The following is a 21,186-nucleotide window of genomic DNA, read 5'->3' as shown; positions in this document are numbered from 1 at the left end:
CTATACCTTGAACAAATCAGATTATCTAGTTTATTGAAAAGAAAATTTGTGCTCATATTCAGGACACCTGAGTCCTTCACTTTCTTCTGTCTCTATCTAAGCAGTTGGCATACTGGGTTCATTCTTTGAGAGATGTTGTGCCGTGAAATTGAGGAACTTGTGAATTATCCCATTTAATTACAAAAGGGTTTTCTCAGACACCCTTTTAACTTCTAGTTTAAAAGAAGTTCGTCTTCTGAGAGAAAAAATGGTTATTTACATATTGATTTGAGGAAAATTAACTCATCAGGAATATTATTAAATGTTTAATCCCTAAAATTAATAGACTGATATGCATTTTAATCAAATCATTTAAGCTGTCTTCTGATATCCTACTTAGTCCTGCAAGACTAATGCAGTGTGGTCTCCTGTACCCAGGTCGGTAACTCCGTTTCGCTCTTCTGTTTAGTCTCCAGGATGGCAGGTCTTAAGTCATTGTAGTTGGAGATTGGGGAAGAGGGGAGGGAAAATGCTGCTGTTTGGTATTTTCTTTCCTGTAGTAGGATGCTGCATAATTCACTCATCTCCATGTCCTATTGACTATTTCAGTCCCAGGTAATTGAAAGGAAATGTAACTGCACATCATTAAAACCAACTCAAAAGAATATTCATGTCAGGAAAGATTTAAAGATATCTTGGATTGCACTTTCATTGAGAGGAAACAGTGTAAATAGTTGAAGAATGTTGATGAAATTGAAACACTTGGTAATAGAATTGTGTGATGATGGACGGTTTCTGTGAAAATGTGTGTATTAAAAACAATAAAATTTCAGAAACTGACACTGTACTTTGTTTTTTCTTTTTGTTGGTGTTTTTGAGCAGTGGGATTGTCTGATAAGCAGTGGAGAGTCTATAGTTTTGGCCTCTGTTCAGATAACCATTTCAAAGTTACTACTATAGTAAATCACAACTATAGATTTCTATTGGTGAGTGCAGGCCATGTATCCCCTCTGCCTTCCCTCCACAGCAAGGTAAGGATTCTGAAAAGCAAAGTTGATTTCCTGTGCAAAGCCCAGAGTTAATTGTGTTGATTATGGTAACTCTAGTGAATAAATTCTATTAAAGTAAATATGGAGGCACAGTTTGTATTTACCCACCCCAAAGGCCACCATCCAGAGATGTGCTGCCAAAACCAGGCATCCTGAGTACTCTCAAATACTCACTCTCATCTTTAAAAAGATGTAAGCTTTATGACTTGGTTGTCATGATTCAGTGATATTAAAACAAATAACCACAGACAAGTCAACTTAAAAGGAATGTTTATTTATGTAACAGCCAATAACAAGAGAGGGCAAAATACTTCTTCCCCTGTTAACGCTTTATAAAGGAGACTGTTCTGAGCTGGGCTTCTTAAGCATTTTGGATTTGAAGCCTCATAGTTTTAAATTTTGTCTGTTTTGTTTAGGATTACATAATCTTAGTTTTCATAATGAAATGATCCAGTTGCCAACTATGGCAAAGGGAAAATTGAGTCATGAACTTCTTGCTGACCCTGTATACTGTGATTAAGCATAGTTTCTTTATTCTTAAAATCTTTTTGTCGGGCCAGGCACGGTGGGCCAGAAGCTAAAGTCCTCGCCTCGAACGTGCTTGGATTCCATGTGGGCATTGGTTCTAATCCGGGCAGCCCTGCTTCCCACCCAGCTCCCTGCTGGTGGCTTGGGAAAGCAGCTGAGGATGGCCCAGAACCTTGGGACCCTGCACCCGTGTGGGAGACCTGGAGGAAGTTCCTGGGTCCTGGCTTCGCATCTGTGCAGCTCCAGCCATTGTGGTCACTTGGGGAGTGAATCATTGGACAAAAGATCTTCCTCTCTGTCTCTCCTCCTCTCTCTATACCTGACTTTCCAATAAAAATAAATAAATCTATTTAAAAAAATCTTTCTGTCCCCTAAGTTTCAGATGATTTTAGCCATTGGATTGAAATCCAAGGACACTTTAGAACAGCGGTAGGATAGGATGACAACGGGTGGGCTCCGGGGGCTGGTGTTGGAAAGCCTGTGTTGCCACTAACTGACTGCAGGTGCTTGAGGCTTAAATTCTGTTTAGATCCTAACAGACTTGTGATCTTGTTTCTGCAATGTGATTGATATAAACAGAACTTCTATTTAGTTCTAAAGAAAATTTAATTCTTAACTACAGTAGGAAGAAATTTTAAAAGTTAAACAGTAATGAAGAATTCCACATCTGGAAATCTTTTGTCTTCACTTTAAATTTGTCAAATTCAGCACCGATTAGATTCCTAAGAATGTAACCTGTTTAATCAAGAGTTAAATTTTAGAAGGAAAGGAAATTAAGTTTGTCCTTTTTCTGTTCTCTCTGCTCCATGCTGGGATAAACCTGTGAAATCTTGGGAGACAGTCAAGTGCTCTACAGATGTAATGTTTGTAATAACAGTGTGTATTTAAGATACACTTTTCTTCTAGTGGAAGCTTTTAGCATTGTGATGATTATGTAAGTTTGATCTGACATTACTAAGCTTCTGAGCTAGCAAAACTAAAGCACTTTGTCTCATGGAGTTTAGCAGAAAAGCGCTGGTTACATTTTTTGGTGCTCAGATGAAATTGGCCTCTATAGCACAATTCTTGGTGATGGGCACCCTGTCAAATGTTCTGATAGGCTTAATGAAAAGTTTAGATGGGGCCCAGCATGGTAGCCTAAGCGGCTAAAGTCCTCGCCTTGAACATGCTGCCATCCCTTTTAGTCACCGGTTCTAATCCCGGAGGCCCTGCTTCCCATCCAGCTCCCTGCTTGTGGCCTGGGAAAGCAGTTGAGGATGGGCCAGAGCCTTGGGACCCTGCACTCATGTAGGAGACCTGGAGGAAGCTCCTGGCTCCTGGCTTCGGATGGGCGCAGCTCCAGCCGTTGTGGCCGTTTTGGGAGTGAATCATCAGATGGAAGATCTTCCTCTGTATATCTGCCTTTCCAATAAAAGTAAATAAGAAATCTTTTTAAAAATTAAAGGAAAAATAAATCTTAAAAAAGTTTAGATAATATTTTGAAGTCAAGTTAGAGCTGTCTGCATTCCTAAGAAACTCAATTAGTCTAGAAGTGGGAGTCATCACATAACAGGTATATAGAGTGTAGAGATGGCAGAGCCAGAGGTAAGTTGATGCTCTCCTTATGTTCACATGGCACGTGTTGGTTTGAATGGACTCTGATTCTCCGATGAACTGCAGCCCAGAGAATCTAAATCTATGTAAATTCAAATTGTTCATGGCTAACTAGAAATTAAATCTGGATTCCATGTCCTAATCCTCAAAATGGAATCTTCTGAACTATTCAGCCACTCACTGTGGCTTAGAGAGGGGTGTCCGTAGTGTGCTTCAGTGTGGCTGGTTGGCTTTGGCTACTGCTTCCAGGCACGCTGCCTGGGGCGCACTTACAGACACAGACTTCTGTGCCTGAACTCAACTTCATCCACAGCCCACGTGTACTGCTTCTATCAAGAACTTCCTTTAACTATTGGAGTTCGTTATGTTTTTCATCATTTTCATTCCATATTTTCTGATTTCATTTCCATTTCCTAATGTGAATAGGTGACAAATCTGGGTGCCTAAATGAATGGGCAGTTACTGTAAATTGGAAGAACATGCCAAATGCAGGCACATACAGTTACCAGATGTGTAAACAGAAAGTGATACACTTCATGTGTTGAGCATATGAGTTCAAAGGATCGGGTTGAATATAAAAACAGAATAGTGAGTCGCCAGGAGTGACACGAGCCAGGGGGTGAGGAAGGCACATTTCTAAGAAACTAGTTTCTTGTAAATATCAATGCGACTTGGTTTTCAGGGGAGAGGTGATCTGGGTGTGTTTTGAGGGAGCTAGCCCTGTTGCAGCAGCAGCAGCACAGTGCTGGTCAATAGCAATGGTTCTGGAAGACCTCACCAGGCACTCTGCCCAAGGGTAGCATGATGGTCAGTCCATTCCCACCTCGGTGGTAGAGTGAGGGTAAGTAACTTCTACAACCGACATCTATCCCCCCACAGTTCTGGAGGCGCAGCAGTCCAAGAGACACACTGTTGGTTTACAACACCTGGGTTTTTGAGGGTACATTCAGACCATAACCAAAGGGAAAGACAGTATTTGAAATCAATAATTTTGTCTCACCTCATTTTTCATGCATCGATTTTGAGACATTTCTTGTTAAGGTACACAGGTAATTCCTTGGGGTTATAAAGGACTTTTTTCACAGTCTACTCTGAAAAACTGTCATTTTATTCCCCCCAGGATCTAACTGTTGAGGTAATTTTGGATTCAAACGTGCCGAGCTGTCAGATTTGATAAGGTGGAATTGTTTGGTTTGGGCAGTTTTCACTTAGAACTGACTTTTCAAACAGTTGCTCTGAGTATGTTTCAGTTTCTGTTTCTCACAGTTTTGTCTGAAGTTCTAGTATCTCAGACTTTTGGGCTTGCTAAACCTGCTCACTGATTGCACACAGCCTTCGGGTGGGACAGTGCCAGTTCCAAGGGTGTCTCAGAGAATTGCATATTCTCCTGTTTCAACAGGGCTGTGTTATAGCTATTTAGCCTTAGTCCCACTTACCGCAGAATCGCAGGTTGCCAGGCAGTGTTTTGCTGTCTTAAGGTTTTCATCACCTTAACGAATCACTTTATTCTGATCTCTGGTGATGTGGCAAGTGATTGAGAGGGGAAATGAAGCCAGTTGGAGCCTATAAACTCGGAAAACCCCACAGGCTGGGGAGTGATTTGGGCAGAAAGTAGGATATGGGAGTGCGGTGGTTACTGTGAATATTTTCAAATGCTTAATGGAGATCATAAAGTTACTGTAAGGCTGCACAGGGTATCTAAGAGGTCAACTTGCACTTGGCAAGAATTACAACAGCCTTGGTTCTTTTAAGTTGCTCAGAAACACTGGCAGTAGCATGATGATTTATGAGAACACAAATGAATTATTACTTCATACATGCTATTTTTTTCCCATAAACAACCTTTTAAAATATAAGCAGTTCATATTGAGGGAGGATGGCAGAGTTGAAACAATGCCATTTTTAAAAAGATTTAGTTATCTGAATGAGTGGTAGAGAAAGGGAGAGACCCAGTAGTTCACTCCTTAGACAGCAGCCAAGGCATGGGCGAGGCCAAAGCCCGGAGCCAGGAAGTCCATGCAGGTCTTAGCACATTCATATCCCAAGAACTTGGGTCAACATCTGCTGTCTTCCCAGGTGGTATTAACAGAAAGTTGGATCAGAAATAGAGTATGTTAGCTTTCATTGCCACAAACCCAAAATAGCCAGACGTCTTAAGTCACACTGGAGGTCCTTATTTTAGGAACGAAGGTGACTGCGACCAACAGAGTGGAAGGAAGGAGAGAAACAGCAAAGGGAATGTATCCTTTTTATCCGTGGGGCAGGTAGTGGGAGCCTGGGGCCATTAGGGACAGGTGAATTAACTGTCAGGGCCACGGGGCGACCGTGGTGTAGAAGTCTCTGTTTTTGAGGCCTTATTAGGAACCAGGAGCTGATTTAGGAAACTTCTAAAGCATGCGGAACTAGCAGAACTGAAGAGCAGGGGAGTGCGCACTTAAAATGGCGGGGTCTTATCTAATGGTGACGTCCGAGCTGCTCCTCAGCGTAGCCAGAACACCAGCTGGCGTGGGATTTGAGGTGCTAGGGTACCTCACAAGCTGTGGGCTATCCTCTGCACCGAAGATTTGACCCTGGGAAAATGACATTTTAAATAATGTCCTCCAGTTTTTCCTGCTTTTCCTTTTAACTTTTGTGATACTTTCTGCCTTATCTTTCCCTGACTTGCCAGTCTCTTTCCTACTGTGTCCCTTCTACTATTTCTGTTGCTTTAAGGCTCTCAGCCATCAGGATACAGTCAAAGCCCCCTGGTAACATGGACGTGAGTTGGTCCCTAAGTTTTAAAAATTGGGTAAGAAAATAGATTGCTGCAAATCTGTAGTTAAACTGGTAAGTGAAAGTCCGGAAATAGACTCCCACGTATACATACATTCATACATATATGTGCTGTTAATTCATTTTGAACAAAGGTATAAAGAAGTTTTAGTTAATAAAGGATAACAAATGGGCCTGGAAATTTGGTGTTTGCCGAAAAGTTTAGTTGATGCGTGTCAAACATTTATATTACTTTTTTTAAAAATTAAAATGTATCACAGATGCAAATAAAAATGTTAGATTTCCTTAAATTAAGAAGTTGTCAAAATACATTGTTCAATGAATAAAAAGACAAGACAAATACTAGAAGAAAAGGACTTGTATCCAAAGTAGCAAAATGATGATGTACTTGAGGAGGACACAATATTTAAGCAGACATTTGCTCCAAAATAAAGGAATAACAAACACCTAATATTCTCAATAAGGCATTAGGAAAATGCAAATCTAAATCACAAAATTAAATGCTGGAAAAGACAGTGAAAAGTCACTGGAACTCTGTAATGAGGAGTTTCCTCATTTGCAACACCTAGTTAGTCCACTTCTGTGACTGACTTGAGAAATAAAAATCCTATGTTTCCCTGAAGACTTATCTAGCAATGTCCATGGCAACTAATAACCCCAGACAACCCAAATGTCCATCAACAGAAGAATGGCTGGAACAAAGTGATACAGTACTCATCAATAAAAAGCATGCAACAGTTTAGTTGATCTTGGGATAATTACACTGGAGGTAAAGAAGCCATAGGGAGGAAAAAAAATGTATATACTGTGTGACAGTATTACATGCTTTTCTAGAATGGGTAGGGAACCTTTCTTCTGCCATAGGCCACTTGAATATTTACAACATCATTTGTGGACCACACAAAATTATCAATTGAAAAATTAGCCTGCTGTAGATTTGCCAAGTTCCCAGTTCTGTCCTGCCTGTGGCTGCCTTGGCAAAGCCAGACCTAAGTGACTTCACAGGTCTCGTACCGCCCGCGGCCAGACGTGCCCAACCCTGATCTAGAAGACGCGGATGAATCTGTGAGAAATCAGCAACTGCGGGGGGAGGGACCAAGGGACATTAAAGGAGAACTGAAACAATTACACAGAGGTGTGTGGAAGCTTACGATTCTAGGCATGGCTTAACAATTGTATAGAGCTGTCAGAACTTGTTAAGTTACATACTTTAAAAAGCTTATTGGGCTCAGAGTGGTAGCCTAGTGGCTAAATTCCTCACCTTGCATGTGCTGGGATCCCAGATGGATGCCATTTCATGTCCCAACTGCTCCATTTTCCTTCCAGCTTCCTGCTTGTGGCTTGGGAAAGCAATCAAGAATGGCCCAGAACCTTGGGACCCTGCATCTGTGTGGGAGACCCAGACAAGGCTCCTGGCTCCTGGCTTCAGATCAGTTCAGCTCCGATTATTGTGACTACTTGAGGAAGGAATCATCATTTGGAAAATCTTTGTCTCTTACTCTCTCTGTAAATCTGACTTTCCAATAAAAATAAATAAGTCTAAAACAAAAGCTTATTGTGTATCAGTTATGTCTCGCAAAGCAGAAAAACACTCCATACTCCATCTAGGGGATACTTTACACACTAAAATCATTTTATTGACTTACATATTCATCTGCCGTGTTGGGTTCATTTGCTTTCTTGATAATTGCAGCACTGTACTGCCTTTTTTGCAAAATCTCATTCTGAGGCATTCTTTAAGAACACTTCCCATTAAAATGCAGGAAGAACTTGTAAAGAATGACAAACCACTTATAGATTAAAGCTTCTATTCTCTCCCATGTTTAATTTTTCTGTGATTTTCCTGTTCTGTTCAAAGTATCCCACTGAGTTCTTTATATAGTATTTTCCTTGATATATGCACATTTTTATTAAATTCATTACAATAACAGCTGCATAAACAAACTTGACTTTGCTGTGGGAAGCTGTACCTAATATGAGGTGGATTAGACATTTTGTGAAAGCCACGTTTGTTTGTCATTATTTGGGTTCAGCTTCAAATTAAGACCTGTACTCAAAATGTATTTCTTCTTGGCTTGAAAGAAGATCTACTTCCCCTGATGTGAGTACAGGCAGCTGCCTGCAAGCTGAGTTGTCCTGTCAGGCACTCTTTTTTTCTTTTTTTATCTCAAGTATGTGCAGAAGGAATAGCATCCATTCTCTTGAGTTACTGCAACAAAAGTCATTTGGCAGCAAGCACCTGGAGTGTGATGGAAGGGATTCACCTCTCTGCTGGCCAAGATGGAACTCTTTAGGATTGGTGTTTACAGGTCTGAGCTGACTTGGGAATTGCTTTGTTTTGGATGTTTAGCCTCCCAAAATTTATATGGGGAAATCCTAACCCTTATGTTGGTGGTGTCAAGAGCTCAGGAGTTTGGGTAGATGTATCCCTCGTGAATGGGATTAACAGCTCCAATAATTGTATAACTTGTCTTTATTCCAATCTCCTGGCACACAACTAGATTACTTGGAGTCTTCAAGCTGGTGTTTTGGTGCACTATTGAGCTGGCCTAAGGTTGGCATTGTTGCAGGGTGTGAGCGAGATCACACCAGACATGTCTAAGGTTTATTAGGGAGTCTTTATTAATCAAGCTTGGAGACAATAGAGCATAATAGCAAATCACAAGTCCATACAGCAATCCACCTAATCATAATCCAACCAATCATAATCCTAAAAGGAACAAATGGTCACTATCCTTAAGTCCATCCATTAAGCTGAAAACCTATGTCCCAGTTTTCCCAACAATACAAATTATCCTAAGAGACATGCAACGAATAACTTGGACACACTCACGAATAACCTGGACAAACTTACAAAGAACCTGGACACACTTACAAAGCTGCAGACATTCACCTTTCCCTGGCTTCTCTGCCCACATTTCCCTGGCTTCTTTGCTCACATTCGACTACTGCTGGCCTCACCTCTCCTGGAACTCCTGATAGCACATAAACCAGTAACAACATTATTCTATCCGTTGTCCCATCAAAGCAGTACACAGGGACTATGCTCAGGGGATTACCTGTCCTGGGTCAGCCAAGAGTCGAGGTGCCAGAGTAACAGAAGTACCTGGCCAGAAAGAGAGTGAGAGCCCCTGCTTCATGGGCCTTTTAAAGGGGCTTGTGAGGGGAGTGGTTACACACAACACAATACCGTCCCCTCTCAGTTGATAGGTGAATCACAGGTGGGCAGGAGGGAATACCTAAGTGTTGTGGGCTAAAGAGTTGATTAATGCTCCTTAGGATGGGCAGGAACAGGAACTGGGCTTGTAGCTAAAAGCACCTAGACTAATTGGACTTGCAATAACCTGGCTCATTTAGGATGTGGGGGAAGTGGTTGAGGATGCAATTACTATTCCATTGCTGTAGGACCCACCTTCAGGACAGAGGTTGGGGGACACAGCCAAATTTCATTTGCCCACTGTCAATGGGTGCTGGCTATCACTGGCTGCACCCAATAACAGCATGAGAATGGCAGCTGGCTCTGGTGGAGAGAGGGTTAGGGGACTGGGCGCTTCAGTCCTACCTACCCCAAACTTTGTGAAATAGAAAACCAGAAGGTTGAGCTAATCACCAATGATGAAGGATTTAATCAGTCATACATATGTAAAGAAGGCTCTGGAAAATCAACATTCTGGGGACTTCTGGATAGGTGAACACAGAGAGGTTCCTGGAGGGTAGAATGCCCAGCTGGAGCATGGGAGCTCTCCACCCCATCTCCCACGCTTAGTCCTGTGCATGTATCATGTGTAATATTGCTCCGGCCAGCAGAGCCAGTACCACGGACACGGAGAGGGTCTGGGGATGAAGCACCGACAGGAGACCAGTGATGGTGAAAGTCTCTCTGAAGCCTCCCTTTATTACTCCTTTTATACTCTTTCCCCCAAGCCCTTTAATAGGATGCTAATGAGTCCGATTAGACCAGGTGCTTTTAGCCGCAAACCCATTTCCTGTTACTGCTCAGCTTAACGAGTACTAATCAACTCCTCAGCTCACAACATAATATGCTTTTTTTTTTTTACAGTCAACTGACAAACATGCTATTTATTTACTGCAAAAAATTCAAAAAGGAAAACAAAATAGAAGAAGAAAAGAAAACCTGAAGAGCTTTTAAGTAAATGGTGCTAGTGAGATTAGACAACCACATGCAGAATAATTAAACCAGACCTCCATGTCTCACCATGCACAATTCAAATAGATTAAAGACATGAAAGAAAAAAAAAACCCTGAAACTTTGAAAGTACTACAAGAAAACAGAAAAAATACTTCAGGACATTGGAACTGGCAAGGGTTTTCTGGATCAGATCCCAAATTTACAGGACAAAAGCAAAAATAGACACAGGGGATTTCACTAAAAAGAGCTTTTGTACAGCAAAGGAAACAGTCAACAAGGTGAAGAGACAAGCTACAGAATGGGGGAGATATTTGCTGTATATCTGACAAGCAGCTAATGTCCATAATATATAAGGAACTCAACAACAGAAAAGCCAACAACATGATTTTAAAGGGGCAGTAGATCTAAGAAGACATTTTTCTTTATGATTTATTCACTGGAGAGGCAGAGTTGCAGAGCAATAGCACTCCTGGGAATATATCCAAAACACCTGTTTCATGAGAAACCAATATGCACCCCTATGTTCATAGCAACTCAATCAGTAATTGCAAAAACATGGAAGCAACCTAAATGCCCATCAGCAGAGGATTGGATAAGAAAGCTTTGGTTCATCTACTCCATGGAATACTACTCAGCTATTAAAAAAAACAAAATGCAGTTCTTTGTGGCCAAATGGGCCAAACTGGAAACCATAATGCTAAGGGAAATGAGCCAATCCCAAAAGGTTAGATACCACATGTTTGCCTTAATTTAAGATGATATGCTGTTATATAAAACACATTATGCTATGTATGTTATGTTATATGTTGTGTATAAACTAAAATTGAAATGTCAATGAGGTGGTCACAGAATGTGGTTAAGAACTCGCATTAATTTTTAACATATTGGTTACTCAATACTATGTCAATTCCATAATGATGTAAATTTTTGCTGTTGGTATGTTGGAGCTTTTAATTGATCGGGATGATACTCTGATGGCTCTGCCTTCAAACCAGAGAGGGTCTCCCCAAGAAGCCATTGAACTTGACTGGACAATAAGATGCTGGACTCTATGTTTGGTATATGCTTGCAATGAGGGAATCTCAACTGAACTTGAACTGTGGTTATGCAACAAGGTGGAGGAGTCCACCATGGTGGGAGGGCTTGGGGAGGGGTGGGGAGAATCCCAGTACTTATGAAACTGTGTCACATAATACAATGTAATTAATGAATAAATTAAAAAAAAATTCAAGGGGGAGAGAGGGAAAAAAAAAGAGGCAAAGAGAGACAGAGAGAAGGATCTTCCATTTGATGATTCAATTCCTAAGTGACTGCAATGGCTGGAGCTGAGCCAATCCAAAGCCAGGACCCAGGAGCCTCTTCAGGATTTCCAGCGTGGGTGCAGGATCCCAAGGCTTTGGGCCATCCTTCCCTGCTTACCCAACCCACAAATATGAACAGGGAGCTGGATGGCAAGTGGAACAGCAGGAACAGGAAACGGTACCCATATGGGATCCTGGAAGCTGTGAGGGAGGATTTAGCTACTAGGCTATTGTACCAGGCCCTCGGATTTTTCTTAACAAATAGTGAACATTCTGTCATATGCTTGTCTGCTATCAGTATATCTTCCCTTGAGAAATGCCTTCTGTGGCCAACATTATGGTACAGAATCCCATAGGGGCACCGTTTGAGTCCTGGCTGTCCCACTTCTGATCCACCTTCCTGTCATATATCTGGGAAAGTAGTTGGCGATGACCCAGGTTCGTTGGACCCTGGCACACAGATAGGAGACACATTTTCCAGGCTCCTGCTTTGCAGGGACCCAGTCCTGGCTATTGTTCCATTAGCAGAGTAAACCAGCAAATGGAAGCTCCCTGTCTTTCTCTGTCTCTCTCTCTCTCTCTCCCCCTCCCAATTTCTGCAACATAATATGCTTTTATAGTAAGCAGGTGAGTGTGTCTCTGTGATTTCTGTGAGTTCCTCAGATTAAGCTCTAGGAGGGGTTTGTGAAAACGCCAGTTGATGGTTGGCGAGCTGCCAGGAAAAAACAGTTGGTTTTCAACTGACATTTAAAGTTGAAGCAGTGGTCCTGTAGGATCCAGCAGCACTGTTTCAGGTAGCGTCAGGACTGAATTGGTTTGGAGGACACTCAGCTGTTGTCCAACCCTACAGAATCCAATGCCTGCTGGCAGGCAATCCCCACAGCTTGTGAAATCACACATGTATTCCATTTGGTTCTAAGAGCAAGGGGGAACCATTGTGCTTTGTTTGTTTGTTTTGTTTTTTCCCCCTAAACACAGTGGAATATATAAAAGAGGCTCCAGGAGGCCCATCCCCTTTACCCTGCGAGGATACTGCTACATCGCGCCATGTAGGAGGAAGAGGCCCTGAGGAGACAACAAATCTTGTCAACAACAGAAATCTCCTTCTCAGCCTCTCAAGGCTGTTGTCTGGAAGTCACTCACTGTGTGCTGTTTGGGCTGGCAACCTGAGTGGCCTCAGGTGGGGCCTTGTCCTAGCACACCTGCTGAGAGCCTGCAACATTGTTGCCCCCGACTGCCTTCTGAACTTCTCCAACCACCAAGGCTCGAGGTCCTGGTCTGGTCTGCAACTCAGTCAGTCCGGGTCTACACTGTGTTTCTTAACGTGTTCAGGCAAGCCCACCGCTTCACAGGTCAGATACTGAAAGCACCAACTTTCTAACGTTCCAGTGAGACTGAGGCTCAGAGTTTATAAACACTTCAGTGAGGAATTACTGAAGCAAGTGAGTGGCAAGTCTATTTATTTCTGCTTTGAAAAACGAGCAACTATCTCAAATACCTTTGATATTTGGTGTTAAATAGCTGTAGCTTTCTCACCAAAATTTGTCTTCTCATGTGTCATGGGGCTGTTCAATGCTGCAGCTATGTAGCACACATTATATGCAGTGGTAAGATATAAAAGGAGCATGATTTTTTTTCTCCCAAAAGACTGGTTATTTTCAGTAGCTGTGAACATCTTTTAAAAACATTTATGCTAAATCGTGGCTTTGAAGGGACTGTTTCCTGCGAGAACTGACAGGACTCCTAAAGGTAATGTACATAAATGTTGTTGTTGAGAACTGCTGTATTCATTAGTAATCTACCCTAATAGAAATGAATTTAAGCACAGATTCTACAGTTTAAGCCACTTGGAATTCTAGCAATACATTTGTCTTAGAATTTTGTTGGACTGAAAAAAAAAATCTGAAAGAGGAATTTCACTCCTGGGATGTCTCATTTGCATTTTTGTCAGGTTTATTCATGCCTAGGAGGCACTCCGTGTACACAGAAGTCAGAGCTTTTTGCAGAATTATGTTGGAATCTCAGTCGTTTTCCAGATGCCTTTCAGCTGACGTTCTGTGTAGGTGGAATAGGGACTGGGAAGAATATAAGAACATTCTTCTGAAGCTGGGGTTTCCACACGAAGCAATTTTATGTCTCTTAGAAGTACTAGTGCTTTATTACAAATTTCAGGGTAAAAACATTCCAAAGGAGGTGACAGACACTTTTTTTGCTTAAAAACTTCTGCAATTTCTCTTAGAACTCTGCATTTTGTGTTGCAAATTTAGGTTTGCATTGGTTGAAAGTTATAAAAAAATAACTGGAAGTTATTTAAGCTGTGTGAAAATAAAACTGCTAAGCATTAATATTCAAAAGTGGTAAGTTTTTCTAATAATGTTACAATAGCCAAATTGACCTTTATATTATTAAAATTGCCTCTGTTTTGAAGTCTGAGCAATTATTTTGACACTTAGGTTTCTTGATTTACATACAATTTTACGTATAAGTTATTATGTCTGAAGATTGCAGAATTTATTTATTAAACTCAAAAAGAAGGAAATTGAATCTTGCAATCAGAGAGTTCTCAGCTTGTATAAATATGTATTTTTTTTTAAAATATAGCTTTCCAGCTCGGAGTTCTGGTTTGAGCCAAGGTAGTAAGCTTGCCATCCTTCAAAGACGACAATGGGAGAGAATACAGTGGGAGAGAGCAGAGCCAGCTCAACCCTAGATTTTTCTAGAATGCTGTCAGCAGTTAGGGAGATTGTGTTGGGTATGCGGTCACTCAGGTGTGGGTACCGAGAAGTTGCCACGGTATTGTGAACCATGGGATGCTGGAGAGTAGAGGCTGTGATTTGGCTGTGAGATTCGTAGTGCCTCCTGCAGGGCGGTGGCTGTTAACTATTAGATGAACAAGTGACTATCAGGGACACATTTCAGTTAATTATAAGAGAATTCAGACAGTTTCTATTTCCTGATTTTGTATCTATTTGTGTGTGTGTGTGTTTCTTTGAAAGTTAATTTGAAAGTTAAGATCTCCCACCTTCTGGTTCATTCTGTAAGTGCCCATAACAGCTAGTTCCTGCATAGGACAAACAAAGCAAGGAGCCAGGAGTTCAATTCTGGTCTCCCATGTGAGTGACAAGGGTCTAACCACTTGGGTTATCATCTGCTGCCTCCTGGGGGGCACACACCAGAAGGAAGCCAGACCTGGGAGGAAAGCCAGGTCATCAATCCAAGGGCTCCAGGATGGAGGATGAGTGTTCCAAGCTGCAGCTTAACCTCTGTGAGAGATTCCTATTTCTGAATTTGCATGTTTTGATGGTAGTTCCTCAAGATTTCTTTTTAGAAAACCAAGTGTCAAAATTAACAGTAAAGAAAATAACTGGCATAGAACAATTATTTTCTGATCTAAACCATTGGTAAACACCACTTCATCTTCACAGTAGTTTAAAATGAATTTCTAGGAATAATTTAGTCGAAGAGTGAATGACCTCTATAATAAACATGGCAAAACATTGATGAGTGCAATCGAAGAGGCCATACTAGAATGAAAAGGACACAGTGTGTTTCCGAGTTGGGAGGATTAATATTGTTAAAATGTCCATACTAACCAAGGCAATTTCCAACTCAATGCAATTTCTTTCAAAATACCAATGAAATCGCCCCCCCCCCCCCCACTCACACACACCCACAACACTCCTAGGACTTGCATGGAACCATAGAAAACTCCAAATCACCAAAACAATCCTGAGCAAAAAGAACGGAGTGGTACTCATCATAATACCCAATTTCAAAACTTAATTCAAAATGATAGCAACCAAAAAAGCATAGTCCTCACATGAAGATGGGTGCAGACCAACAACTGAGAACCCAGACATAAATTCATGTATTTATATCCAACTATTTTTAACAAAGGCAGCAAGAACTTGTATTGGAGAAAGGACAAAGCTCTGGTAATGCTGTCAAGGGAGATCTAAATAAAGAAGGAAGAAGCGAGCCCTGCCCCCCCCATCACTCATCAAATAAAAAAGTCACCTGGAAGTATACCAAGGGCTTAAGCTTAAGACTCCAAACTGTGAAACTACTGGAAGGAAACAAGAGAAATGCTTGTTGACTTCGGTGTAGAAAGTTTGCGGTGCTGTTTGCTTTTGAATGATTCCCAAAGTACAAGCAGTTCAGAGGCAAAAATTGAGAAATGGGATTTCATCTGCAGAAAAGCATCTCCATGGCAAAGGAAACAATAAATAGAATGAAGGATCAAATACTGAATGGGAGGAAGTATTTGCAAACTGCGTAACTGGTAAGGGATTGTTGTCCAGAATATATAAGAAACTCAAAACAATTATGCAGCAACAAGAAATTAAATAATCAGGTTTTTTATATGGACAAAGGACCTGAAAAATCATTTCTCAGTAGAGGATACACAAATGGCCAACAAGTATATGAAAAAAAAAGTTCTTCATCACTAATCATCCTGGAAATAAAACCAAAACCATAGTTAGATATCGTCTCATTCCCCACCTCCCCCCCACTCACAACAGCAAATGCTGGTGAAGAAAAGTTAAAGGGGCTCTTGTGTGCAGTGCAGGTTGGGATGTACATTAGAGCAGCACCTATGGGAAGCAGCGTGGAACTTCCTCAAAAAGCTAGACATGGAACTACCACGTGATATAGCAGTCTCACTACTAGGTATGCATGCAGGGGAATTTAAATCAGTATGTTGAAGTGATGTTTGCACTGGTGTGCCTAGTGTGCCACTATTCACGGTAGCCACTAACAGATGAATGGAGAGAAAGATGTGGGGTGTTACTCAACCCTAAGGAAGGACAGCATTGTGTCATTTGCATCCATATGGACGGAATCAGAGATCGCTATGTAAGTAAAATAAATCGGCATAGGAACACAAAAATTTTATGTAATCTGCTTACTCGGGAAGCTAAAATATTGATCTCATAGACACAGACAATAAAGTAGTGAATACCAGAGCTCAGGAAGGTTGTGGGGAAAGGTGTTGGGATAGTTTGGTTAACAACTTGGAATTGCTTGAATACAAAGAGTGACTTTTGAAGTTCTAAAGCACAATAAGACAACTGTGCTTGATAAAGATGGGCTATTTCTATATAGCTAGGAAAGACGTAAAAAATTTATTTTATTTGAAAGGTTAGATGGCAGAGAGAGAAGTCTTCATTTGCTGCTCACTCCCTGGATGGCTCCCTGACCGGGGCTGCACCAGGCTGAAGCCAGGTGCACAGGGCTGCATTTGGGTCTCACATTGGAGTGACAAAGGACCTGCTACTCCAGCTGTCTTCTGCTTTCCCAGGCACATTAGCAGGGAGCTGGATCAGATGAGGAAAAGCTGGGATTCCAACTGGCACTCAGTATGCGATGCCAGCATTGCGAGTGGCAGCTTAACCTGTGGCACTGCAGTGCTGGCCCCAGTAGAGTTGTTCTGAATGTTCCCCACACAAAGAAATGATAAATATACCAGCTGCCTTGATACTGTCATTACACTGGATGAGGAGATATTAAAATATCACGCTCTTTGCCATGAATAAGTATAATTTCTCTGTGTCAATGAAAAAATTATATAAAGTGAGAACATCACGCATCCCATGTTTAGAATAAAGATGATTATTTTGTTCTATGTAGGCTGCTATATTTAGAATGGGTGATTTATAAACAATAAATTTATTGCTTATAGTTCTAGTCAATGAACATCTGGTGAGGACCCATTCAATATAATTGGCACATTCTGGATACCATTTTCAAATAGAAAGAGAGACCACAGATTCCCTTGGATCACTTTGGTAAAAAGCATCAATCTCCTCCATGAGGGTGCTCCCCTTGTGATGTAATCACTTCCTCAAAAGTCCTCCTTTTAGTACCATTACCAGGAGGGTTAAGTTATGGCATATGAGCTTAATGGGGGTGGGGAGAAATATTGAGACCCAGGATTTGATTAGAATCAAGGACCTCATCAACCCCAACCATAAAGAGCAGTGCAGGTTCCAATGTCTGCCATGGAGTGCAAATGCCAGAGCCGAGCCTCCTTAGAGGCTCAGACAGAGCAGTGGACAGCACAATCAGTGAAAAACTGGGCTAACGGAGACTCCAAGGTGGACTATGTCAATCAGTGGATTCTGCAGCAATTTCATTGTGCTTGGAATGGCAAGATTGGCAGCAATTCATAGCTGTTGAACTATCAAAACCACTTGAGCAAGACCCTCAGAGCAAGCCCCACATTAGGGACCTGGGATGGTTGGGAGGTTGGGTGGGGCTTCCCCCTTTATCTCCCCATTTACCCCAGATACAGAAAAAGAAGAGAGTGTGGAAATAATAGTCTTACCCACTTTCCTGTAGCCTTTATAAATAAATTTAAAAAAAGAATCAAGGACCTGGGCCCGGCAGCGTGGCCTAGTGGCTAAAGTCCTCGCATTGAAAGCCCCGGGATCCCATATGGGCGCCGGTTCTAATCCCGGCAGCTCCACTTCCCATCCAGCTCCCTGCTTGTGGCCTGGGAAAGCAGTTGAGGACGGCCCAATGCATTGGAACCCTGCACCCGTGTGGGAGACCCGGAAGAGGTTCCAGGTTCCTGGCTTTGGATTGGCGCGCACCGGCCCGTTGCGGCTCACTTGGGGAGTGAATCATGGGACAGAAGATCTTCCTCTCTGTCTCTCCTCCTCTATGTATATCTGGCTGTAATAAAATGAATAAATCTTTAAAAAAAAAAAGAATCAAGGACCTCAGATCTGAGCTACCCAGCACCATAGCCAGCAGCTACATATGGCCATTCATATTGTGTTATAAGAAATTTTAACTCTGGACCATATTAGTTATAACATGCTTCCGTCACTGGAGAAGATTCTATTGGAAGATGATAGATTTTTTTTTCTGAAGCCTTTTCCACTGTGAAAATCTTAATGAGTGGTTTCCTGATGACTGGCCATCAGACCACCATATCACACACATCAGCAAATTATTTAAAATTGGAAACAGATGGGCATTGTGGTACATAAGACAGTGCTTGGAATGCCCACATCCCATATCAGAGTGCTAATCTGAGTGCTGGATTCTCTACTTGCCCTCCAATTTCCATCCTGAGGTAGCCTGGGAGGAGGCAGCAGACAGGGCTCAAGTGCATGGGTTCAAATGCTGCCCACGTGGGAGACCAGGATGGGGGTCCCACTTCCACTGGTGGTTGTGGGCGTTTCAAGACTGAGCCAATGGATAGAATATCCATCTTGTTCTTTCAAATAGGTGAAAATAGATATTTTAGAGATAAATACAATTGGGAAGAGCAAATAAAAATGTTTTTCTTACTCATTTTTGTTACCCTAGGAGAGAAGTATAACCAGGAGACTTAGGGTATGTTTGTATGGTTGTGTTTCACTCAGAAAGCATTGGCCTTAAGTGAGTAATGACAGGGCCCTATTTCTGAGACAGCAGCAAAGGGTTTATTTGGCCTTTGACTGCCTCTTATGAAAGGCTAGGTTAATTTCATTTCAGTGTCAAGGGAAAGCAATCTGCTACAACTGCACTTCTTAAAATCCCTGTTCAGTTTATCCACTTCTCTGAGCAGTTAAGCATACAGTTCATTCAGTTTTTAATAACCCAATGTTAATGATAAGCACTTACGAACATTTAATGCAAGATTATTCTTTTTTGGCTGGTTCTGACAGATCACAGTTCTAATTGGATTATTCAGAATTTAACAGGGAAGTAAGTAGAGGCTGAATCTTGGTTTCTGCTTTATTTATTCAGCTAATTAACATCTTGAGAACTCCTGAGAGCGACAGGTCAAAAAATATGTACCTGACCGCTTGCTGCCAGCAGAGGGCTGTCAATCGGACATTGAGGCAAATGAAACTCTGAAGTAGTCTTGGATCAAGATGTCAGGCTTGCAAAGCTATGCATCAAGTGTTACCTTTGGGAGTAGGTAGCTGGCAGTTAAGACACAATTTAGGATATCTGTCTCATGTTGCAGTGCTTGAGTTTGACAGTCTCCTGTGGTTCCTGACTGCAGCTTCCTGCTAGTGCAGGTCCTGGGAGGCAGCAGTGATGGCTCAGACAGTTGGGTCTCTGCCATTCTATGGGAGACCCGGATTGGGTTCCCAGCTCCTACCTTTGGCCCAGCCCAACCCTAGCCAGGGTGGACGTTTGGAAAGTTAATTAGCAAATCAGAACCCTCTCTTGCTGCTTACTCTGTCAATCTGCCCACCAACTCCTTTTCCCTACGCGCGCACACACACACACACACACACACACACACAGAGTTATCAACTGGTTACTCCCCAAATGCAACAATAGCCAGGACTGAGTTGGGCAGAAGCAAAAACTGAGTTGGGTCGGAGGAACCCAGTTGCTTAAGCCTTCATGACTGCCCCACAAGGTCTGCATTAGCAGGAAACTGGAGTCAGGAGCCAGAGGCAGGGGCTGAGGACAGACGTCCCAAGTTTGGCAGTCGGTATTTTACCACTGAGACCACATGCCTGCCTCTGACTATGCTATGTAGATTGAACAGCCTGGTGTTCAATGATTATTCTTCTGGAACTAGAGTTAGGCTTTTCATGCACTATTTTCATTAGCCCTTGATATTTCCTGACTTATTTACTATGTGTATTGTTTATTACTTATCCTCACTAAAATCTCAATCTGTAAAGAGTATGAGTTTTTGTTTGGGTGTATAAAGGAGTCTATTCCACTGCTGGAAAGCAGGTACTTAGTGCTTGTCACATAGGGGATGCTCAAAAATTAGTTATGAATGTTTGAATTATTAAGTGAATGGGTCAAAATTCTGCTAGGGAGATCATTGTTGATGTCCATATGTTAAAGCCAGGCATTTCTAGGTCATGATTTTACTCAAATTATTAATAGCCCTTATTTTAAAAAATTTTAAGATTTACTTTTTATTTGAAAGGTAGGTATACAGAGAGTAGCTGCAACAGTCAGGGCGAGGCCAGGCTGAAGCCAGGATCCAGGAGCTTCATCCAGGTCTACCACGTGGGTGCAGGGACCCATGCACATGGGCCATCCTCCACTGCTTTCCCAGGCACGGTAGCAGGGAGCTAGATCAGAAGCAGAATGGCCAAGTCTTCAACTAGTCCTCATATTGGATGTTTGTATTACAGCTTTACCCACTGATGGTCTTTAATGCAGTAATCATTCATTATTCTAAGACATTGCACATTGGATGCCACATGTTCTGGTTTTTCTTCTTAACCTACCAGTCATCTACTTTTCAGTTCTTCCTGGGCTGGTCCTTCTTTCTGTCCACACTTTTTTTTTTAACCAGTGATATTCCCTATTGCCTTCTGGACCCCATTCTCTTCTAACTATGCTCAATACCTTGGTGACCTTAGCTTGCCTCATGGCTTCAATGTCAACTCTATAGTGAGAACCCATACATTTAGATATCCAGCTGGCTCTTCTCTAAACTCCTCAACTGGAAAACAATTCCTAAATCTGAATGGCTTAAACTGACAATCTAGCTTCTTACTGATAGGTCTACATTTTGACTAAATTGAGTTTGTATTTTCTTCTTGTCCTAAAAGTGGCTCTTTGCCTCTATTCTCCTGGGACTTTAAAAAAAAAATGAGAGAGAGAGAGAGAGAGAGAGAGAGAGAGAAAGAGAGAGAGAGAGAGAGAGAGAGAGAGAAAGAGAGAATTCCTCTACCATGCTACAGGTTTTTGCAGTGACCAGGAGGCTGGGACAGGCCTGCAGCCGGGAATTCTATCCAGGTCACCTCTGTGAGTGGCTGGGACCCAATTCCTTGGGCCATCACCTGCTGACTCTCAGGGTCTGCATTAGCTGGAATATGGATTCAAGAGCAGA

This window comes from Ochotona princeps, chromosome 1 (genome assembly GCF_030435755.1).
Source record: "Ochotona princeps isolate mOchPri1 chromosome 1, mOchPri1.hap1, whole genome shotgun sequence".
Classification (NCBI taxonomy): Eukaryota; Metazoa; Chordata; class Mammalia; order Lagomorpha; family Ochotonidae; genus Ochotona; species Ochotona princeps.
This window is presented reverse-complemented; position numbering follows the sequence as displayed.